Source organism: Bremia lactucae, linkage group LG11 (assembly GCF_004359215.1).
Source record: "Bremia lactucae strain SF5 linkage group LG11, whole genome shotgun sequence".
In the NCBI taxonomy this organism is placed as follows: domain Eukaryota; phylum Oomycota; class Peronosporomycetes; order Peronosporales; family Peronosporaceae; genus Bremia; species Bremia lactucae.
Window position 1 is genome coordinate 715,105 of NC_090620.1, and position 9,427 is coordinate 724,531.

A 9,427-nucleotide genomic window follows, 5' to 3' on the forward strand; every position below is an offset into this window, starting at 1 on the left:
TTTAGTGAAGTGACATTGACCAGAAGTTCCGGGCATTCCATCGAGGAGAAAATGACCGTCCAGTAGTCATTGTCATGCTCCTTTAAGCCTTGTACCCCAGGGTGTCGAATATCCAGAATAAATTCGCCCGCAATTTGGCTAAAGACGGTTCAGAGAAGAATCGGATCCAATCCTTCTGTGCCCAGGATTCGGACGGCATAGTGTTTGGCCACTTGCGGGGAGGATCGGGTACCGGCGATGTTATTCTCCGCCCTTTGCAGCTTGATAATACAGTCTCTCAATTTAAATTCCTTGTTCGCCCAATCATTCGCCGCCCGCTTAGACATAAACGTGAAGATAAGAGCGTGCTGCCCGTCAAACACCACGCGTTGCGCTGCTCGAGTAAACTGCTCCATCACCTTCTTAGTAGCATCAGTGCGTGCGTTAGCCTCTACTAGCTCGCGTACCAGTGACCTTCATGGGATAGATTTACCCAGTCGAATTCTGGCGGAAAGATCTGCAATTAGCACCCCTTCCACGTTGGAATGGTGATATGCCATCATTGCTGCTCTCTGTAGGCCAGGTGTGGTGCACACAAGGAACGTAGGGGGGCCAGGAAGCTCCAAACGTCTCTCCACATAAGCTGTTAGAGCCTCGCGCTCCTCCTCCAACATCGGCCGCAACGCCGTGTCCTCGTGCAGAGGATAATCACTAGTCGCTATCTGATAAAGCCGCTTCATCTGCGACTCTGCAGCTGCTGCCTCTTCATCCTGTTCTGCGCGCACTTGCAGACGTCGAGCTGCTTCATCAGATGTCCATGCCGTGTGCAGTGTCGCACCTGCGCTAGGGTTTGGGGTGGAGTCCAAACTCTCTTCCGTTGTCGTGTCTTCTACCTCCCCAAGTCGGTTCGCCGCTGCCGCCTCCTGTGGAGGACTCGGAGCGGCTAAGGCTGAAGTGGGGGGCCCGTCCGGTGGGTCGGGTGGCTTGGGGGGCGGCCGGCCCGAGAGGAGCCGTCGCCGCCACTCATACGCACTCGTAAGTTTAAACGCTTGGTTCAGAAAGCTGGTTTCAAATCCCTGGGATCGTGCCACAGCAAATTGAAAAGTGATTACACTACTTGCATGTAAATAATTAGGGTAGCAATTCCATAACGTAATTTGGAAGATGAAATGTTGAAAAGACGAAAAAGACGATCTAAAGACGATTCTGAAGGAATTAATGTTATTTTTTGGATGTAGTGGAATGACCCATACAGTGAAAATATTTTAGATGACGTTTTTTATATAGACGAGGAGGGGTTGTGACAATATCAAAAAGGGTGTGTTTTTTTACGTATAAGTATTTTTGAAGTGTTTGTAATAAAGCAATATAATTATACTGATGTAGTAATTATTCGACTGCCACGATGCATGACAAGTCAATTTTTAAGATGTCACAGTCTGACGTCATTCGCTGATGTCATAGTCTGACGTCATTAGCTGGTGTCACAGTCTGACGTCATTAGATGTCATCACTACAAAGCTTCTAGAAGGATCTAAAAGATAGGCTTGGAAGTAGCACAGGGTAGCGGTACTAAGGACCTCGATATATTATATAATTACACACCTACCAAGTAAAGCACAAGATCTAGTAGCATTGTTGGTCCTCGCCTCTCGTCATCCCTGCCGTCCCCGCCGTCTACGCCGTTCCGCCGTGCTCGCCGCACCTTTAGCATGGCGCGCGCCGCAGTGATCAAAAGAGATCATTCGTAAGTCCCAATCTTTTTGAGAGCAGGGACTCCTTCTAGATCCTACATAGCCATAAGCACTGTCACCGTTATCGAAAATCGAAGTCCTAATTTGGCTATAAATCGTTTCGTTTCGGTAAGAAGTCAGTTTGTTTAACGAAGGTCAATACTGCGGTTAATGACCCGTCACCCGCGTAAGGAAGCCACGAAACTCGACATCAACAACTCGCTGGCGCAGCTGTCCGTGATGAAGCCGATCGCAGCCGAAAAGTGCCGCGTAGATCTGCTAGAACCGATCCGCCGCAGAGCCGCATTCTTGTCCGCTTCGAGAACAAGCTGGACAAGGTTTAATGCTTCGACTCGCGCAAACACTTAATGCTCGTCTACTCGCGCACGCCAGTGATTCGCCCACCTTCTAGAGCACTGTGAGCATGCGCAACTTGCGCGAGATCGCTAAGCACCAGAGCAAAACCGACCAAATTCCTTGCTCTGGGCAACTGCGGTAAAATCGTGCTCGTCCGCCAAAAACCGATCGCCAAGGCGAAATAGTCCTTGAAAGCCGGGCCACAGGTTGTCAAGAGAAATACCAATACCATAGATCTACCACGTACGGTTGATGTATGGGGCACACAATCGGTTGGTGCACCGTTGTTGTGGTTCATTTACTTTATAGTTAAAAACCCGTTATCCTATTTAAAACAGCTAATTACTAAAATCCCATTAATAATGGGTAACAACGTGGTCGCCGCTAGATATAAATCTGGCGCCCAAAATCTATTAAATTAGCTAGGGTAAGTTTTTTTGATCTAAATAATTAAATACAGCTTAGTTTTTCCTTTTGACCTTAAAGCGTCTAGTGCCTTCCTAAGGCTTGCGCGTTGATGTGTGAGTGACAGAAGCCTTCCTTAGGTACATACTCTCGGGCACTAGTTGTCACTTGGTTCTATAAACCCCTAATTCCTTGAACTACGATTCATTAAGCTTAAATAGCTTGTACGACTCCTTGAGTCGTTAAAATCATTAATTCTATAGAACTAAGAGACTCTTGGAGTCCATAAGTCTCCTCTGACTTAAGGAGCGAGGTATCTCCGCTACACTCGTAGTCAATCTACGCCTCAGTCCTTACAAGACTAAGCCTCCACTGAGATGGAAACGTTTCCAGAACTTCAGAGGCGTAACGCACATCGTATCACAAGCTCAAAACTGTGTTTGGGCTTAAAAATATAAAGTTCATTATGTTTCGGGAACCAGAGGTTCTGTATGCAAGGCTTGAAGCCTTAATGCAATATAAATCCTCGCTGATCGGAAAGGTTTAAGATCACCTTGCGGCATCTATGCCAATTCGGTACATCGCTGTACATAATTAGAGCCTAAGGCTCGCCTTCTAGTTGTGAATGTGAAGACATTCGACAAAAAAAGAGGAAATTACCTTCCATTTTGGATTAAGCATATGGAGATGTCCACTGACTTCGTCTTGTTCTTAACAGAACGCTTTGGCCATTTCCAAACTCAAAGGTAGAGCCATGGAGTGGGCACTATCGTGCAGCAAGTCCATAAACGACGCTTTTTTCTCATGTGATTCGCTGAAACAGCAAATGACCAGCATATGAGTGTTGGTTATAAAGATGTGCTCTACACATCTTATGCACCACATGACAAGTCTTATGCACCACATGTCAGAGTTATATTTCACAAGGAAAAGACGAGACAATGGGGTTGTCCATAACGATGAGTACCAGTTAGTGTAGAATCGGTTAATAGGCTCAGAGTAGTATAACAAAAGCGAACTAAGGATCTATCTAAATATTAAATTCACTTGTTATTTTACCTTCTTGTAGCTATTACAACTCAACACCCTTAGCAATCCTCACCTCACAACTGAGCACATCAGAAACCGTGTTTTCATTTGCCGATGTTAAATGTACTATTTTAATAGGTGAGCAAAATCCAAGAGCGCGCATTGATTAGCAAGTCATAAAAAGAGCGAAAAGAAAGAGCAGCAAATCGAGTACGAGGGAGAAGCTGAGAAGGAAATAAGCGACAAGGGATGGAGGTGTGCTCTTGCGCAGTCTTTGCAGGTCAAGCTAACGAAGAATTTGTTTTACTTTACTTCTACCGACTTTTGCGAAAGTGCATGCTTACCTCTCAAATAGGCGAATATAGTGCTTTTCTGTACCTACCATGAGCGCAAGCAAGACACAATTTCCTTGTGTTTCAGTTTGTCGGCTTTCGCTCGTAGTTTCTTTGTTGAAAAAGCATCTTACTATTTAACAACGTAATTACTCAAAATATTGCGAAGTCTTTTTGCAGGCCTTTCGAGCTACTGAAGCTGGAAAGGCCTGCATAAAGGTTCTTATAATATTACATTCTAGTATTTAACAATTTGCTACCATTACGCTACTATCATGCACTCAGAGGTAAATAATTAAGGGGTGTGGCTATATCGGTTCCCAAATGTAATTTAGGGTGGGGGCGTAACAAAGTCCGAAAGGGGATCTAAATACGATACCAATCGTGATACGTCGACGACATTCTTAAGCGTTACGGCATGAATGATTGCAAGGCAGTGATAAGTCCACTCCAAAGGAATAATTTTTATTTTTGCGATATAGCGAAATAATGAAAATGTTTTATGTTGTCATTTGTAATCTGTAGTTTTTCAGTTAATTAAAACAAACTGTTTCGATTCAAATGGAACGATTGCTGTCTTCTGAGATGGCCTTTTTATGACTTGTCGACTTGATCTTGTCACAATTTGAGGCAGAGGCTATCCAGCTTGCAAAAGAAGCTGCGGAGTCGACCTCCACAGAGGCACGTGGTAAACCACCTCGTGCACCCGCAACATCTAGTGTTGCGCGAGAAGAAGATATTACGGCAGACGGAACGTCTTGCCCACTGCTCCGTGAAGCATAAGCTTCACCTCTTGCGCTCACCGCTCAATCATCTTCGGTCATAACAACGTCATCAATTTCGACTAGAGGGTATGTTTCGTAAGACTCTGCTGGTCCGTATGTCGAAGTGATGCTTCTCACTGGTCCATCTCCAATATTCGTCGTCCCGTCTTGCAAGTGAAAATCTTGCTGACTTCTTTCATCATCCACTTCCATATTTTTAAATCCACATGGCCTTTCTTGGTCAGTAGTAATAACGTCATCATCGTAAATTGTGCCAAAAAGTTTATCATTCGATTTGCTAAATACTTGCGCCAATTGAAGTGGTGGTCGCTCATCAAATTTTGCTGATCTTGTGTACGCAAATTTTTGGCATATTGATCCCACACTCGAAAAACCCTTGACTTGATTGGAGTAATAAAGGAACATACATTGAAATGCCTTTTTGTTCAACTTGGTGTTCTTGGCACAGTTGATTCTCCATCAGCGCCTTGTATTCGAGAAATCGATCTACCACTTCAGACTTATTAGCGATAAAGTATGCGACTGCATATCTTGAGATATCATCAATAAATGTCACGTCAAATCTTGATCCTCCGTAAGACTTGGTCTCCATGGGTCTCATAACGTCACTATGGACGATTTTCCAATGCTTCTTTACCTTTCACCTGTTTATAACTTGATTTTTGAAACGTCTTGACAGTCGCCCTGTCTATCATGTATCCTCGCAAAAACCTCGACATCATTTCACCATCCTGTTCTCTTTTTATCTTTAATCCTTTTACGTAAATCCCCAAATCACTGATCACATCAATCGGCAGATGACCCAATCGTGCGTGCCACACCGTAATATCAGCCATGTCTGATTCGCCAACTGATCTTTTTCTAGACGAGTCTCTTCGCACGAGTTTGCTGCTCGGTCGCAATGCATTCTAAGACGTGCATCTTGTCCCGTCTTTGTGCTTGTGCGATCACATCTGTGTCGCTTCTGATCTGACAGCTCAAGTCTGAAAATATAACTTGAAGACCCTTTTTCGAGAGTGCTGGAATCAATAGTAGCTTTCGGTCTAATTCCGGAACTAAAGTGTCTTCTCAATCCTGATGAATTCTCCTTTATGAAGTTGCACGCGTACTGCTCCAAATCCTTTAGCCGCGGCCTTGTGTCCGTCTGCCATGGTGATCATTATTGGGTCCTGCATTGAGTCCGCTTCCGAGAATTCTTCTCTATCGGGACACATGTGGCTTGTAGCCCCACTGAGTAATAATCATCCAGCTGTCGTCTGACTTGACGTAGTAAATGCCTTTTCTTTATCAGATCGCCCTTCTCCACTTGATCGGATTTGCAATCCTGACGCTTGTGACCGTATTTGTTACATGTATAACATCTTCCCGCAAACTTCCCATCTCTTGGATTCAATCGTCCTCCAAATCGTCAAGGTCCCTTTTTGTACTTCGACGTATGCGTTGTCTTCAACGCAACTTTATCGTGTTCCGTTCTTTCCATCCCATCATACTCTAGTCGCAGCATTTCTTTGGCTTGAAACAGTGTCATGCCAGGATTATCTTGACGATGGGGTTATAGTCTCTCGTTAGACTGCCCAATAGTCTCATATGATACTCGTCCGGTGAAATTTTTTGTCCGACAGCTTGCATAGTCATGCACAGCTCGTCGAATCTTAGAAAACGTCATTCGTCGCAATGGCAATTGCACTCTGATTGTAATCATGTATCGGTATTGCATAGTTGATTTTCACTTGCATCTCTCCAGCAAACTTTTTGTCCACAGAAGTTCCTGTCCACATAACGATAAAGCCATATATTCTGCTTTCGCTGTACTCAGTGCCACACTCTGTTGCATTTTCGGCTTAAAAATTACTGGGGCGCCGTTTATCATGACTAACGCTCCTGATGTTGATTGGCGGTTCCATTTTTTATCCAACCAGTCCGCCTTTGTGTACGGCCTCAAGTGCAAATCATCAAGATTTCTTTTCAAACAAATCCGTACATCTTTCGTCGTCTTTAAATATCGTAATACTCGTATAGCCGCAATCTAGTGCTCTTCATGCGAAAATTCTACGTGCCGCTTAACTGGCAACTTGCAAATGCGATATCTGGTCTCGTACCCGTTGCCAAATACAGTAATGACCCCACCAATGACCGATATGGTCGGTTTTTCATTCTTGGATCATTTTTTATCCATCTTGAGCATAACTTGCCCTTCAACACTCGGACACCGATCTAGAGTCAACTTGATTAAATTTTTCAATCATTTTCGAAATGCATGATCCTTGACCGATCTTCAGCCGTCCATCATCTCGCAGGTACTTGACTTCAATTCGTAGAATGAAGCGAACACCTCCGAGTGTTTTCATCTTAAAACGACTTGAAAGTTGAGTTGCTACATCATTTATCTCACCGATTGTTTCTGCTCTAATTCGAAGGTCGTTCACATATACTGTGCTACATAAATTCATGATCCTCCATTCCGTCTGCAAATATCCACGAGTCTGACACACATGCGATATATCTTATATCCAGAAAAACACTCAAGTTGTCTTAGACATGTTGCTGCATGCGAAGACAATGCTCTTGCAGAGGAATCCGCGATTCCGAATGCGGTTGGTCAAATAGAGGAACTAAGAGTCGTGAAGCGACAGTTTGCCGTAATATTATTAGAGAAGCATCCTCGTCGAAGATTAAACTAGGTCATTCTAAATGTTACGGGGTGAACTTCAATTCAACTTGAGTACTTGTGAGTGAAGGGTAGATGTATACCTCTTCCTCCGAAATTCTATTTAAAAGTTCAGTATCTATGTCGTTCTGATGGATCAACATCCCCTTTTTCCAATACACCGCCAAAAATACTCAAATTGAGTTGAGACTTGCTACCGGAGAGTATGTTTCCGTGTAATTCACTCCGTACGTCTGTCTGTACTATGACACGTGCCTTAAAACACTTAATAATGTTGGTATTGCACCGCTAAGAATTGAAGGTAACATGATTTGGAACTAATGTAATTTTCTCAAGTGGTTAAGACGTGGGGGTTAACGTTCTACCAACTTGGCGCGAGTTCAATTTCGACAATGGTAAAGTTGAAAACCGGTATCTGGTGTTTAGGGTTCACCAGGGCTTCGCTCCCCCGAAGTCACGTCCCCTGCCATCTTTTATATTTCGTCTTTAGGTTATCATTTGAAAGAACTGTTTTTACTTAGCGTAATTACCAACCTGCTTCGACCAATCAATGAGGGTAAGAAAATGAGTGGAGCAGAAAAGTGCTAGACAAATTTAACTCAATAAATATCACTTCGGATGTTTGTCCTCTACTCCACAGTTATCTACTCAACAGGTTATCAGCCGCACAAGCTATGACGACCAAGCGCACCGAAGTCCTCCTGGGAAGTGGTAATTACTTCCACTGGGAGTACAACATGAGAATGACGCTTGCTAGGAAGGGTCTGCTTGCTCATGTTCAAGTTGTCAAGCCGGAGAACGAAATCACGGAGGCGTGGCTGATGAACGACGCAAAGGCGCTGGGTATCATCGCGCAGGGCGTCGAGCTGCAGCATCAGACGAAGATCAGGACGGCTACGCGCGCCATGGAGGCGTGGGCTACGCTTCGAGAGTTCTACAACCGTACTACTCTACACAACCGTGTCACGATGACACGTCGACTTCATGATTTCAAGATGGAGGACGGTTCCACGATGGCGGCGCACCTAGATGCGCTTGACGAGCTCGTGGTGGGTCTTCAGACGATGGGAGAGCCAGTGGACGAGGCGCGTCAGATGGTCGTGCTACTGAGCAGCCTTCCGTCTGAATACGAGCTGGTTACGTCCATTATGGAGAGCTCCAAGGACATTACGCTGATTGAGATTAAGGAATAGCTGCTGAAGGAGCATGAACGTCAGCTGAAGAAGGAGACAACGGAAAAAGCATTTCGAGCGATTAGGAGCGCTGGACGGTTCAAAGGAGGTCGAGCGAATAGACGAAAGAGGAATAATTTACACAAGAATGGTGGTGGATCCAGGGGCAAGTGTTTTAAGCGTGACCAGGTTGGTCATATGAAACGGGACTGCCCGGTCAAAAGAGGCAACACTAGCGACGACGCCGTGTTTGCTGTAAGCGAGGATCACCTCGCCGGATGGCTGATTGACAGCGGTGCGACATCGCACATGACGCCACACTGTGAAGACCTATTCGACTTTGAAGGAATTGTTTCGAGCATCGAAGTTACGATTGCAAACGGAAAGAAACTTCGTGTTGCTGAGAAAGGTACTGTCAAGCTTAGCGGAACGGACGGTAGGCGCATCAAGATGATGGAAGTGCTTTACATTCCTGGGCTTGACAGGCGATTGCTCTCGGTAGGGAAGCTTGCTGAGAACGGTCTTACCGTGGAGTTTCAGCGTTCTACATGCGTCGTCAGAAGCACGACCTGTGCGATTGCGTCAGGCAAGAAGGTTGGCAAGGCGTACATGCTAGAGTGCGAGCATGAACAGGCTTGTTTTGTGGAGTATGCCGGGGCTGACAGTCAGTGGGAGCTATGGCACGCTCGCATGGGACACTGCAGTGAGAGCGCTATGGTGAAGACACAGCGGGCTACAAACGGTATACCAACCGTGAACCGTACAACCAAGACATTGTGTGGTGGTTGCTCAAAAGGGAAGCATACAATTGAATCTTTCCCGTCACGATCGGTGACGAAGACTTCGCGTGTGCTCGAACTCGTACACACTGATGTGATGGGTCCAATGAGAACGCTATCAAAGGGTGGTGCGAGGTACATTCTGACTTTCGTGGATGATTTTTCAAGATACGTCGCCGTACATTTTC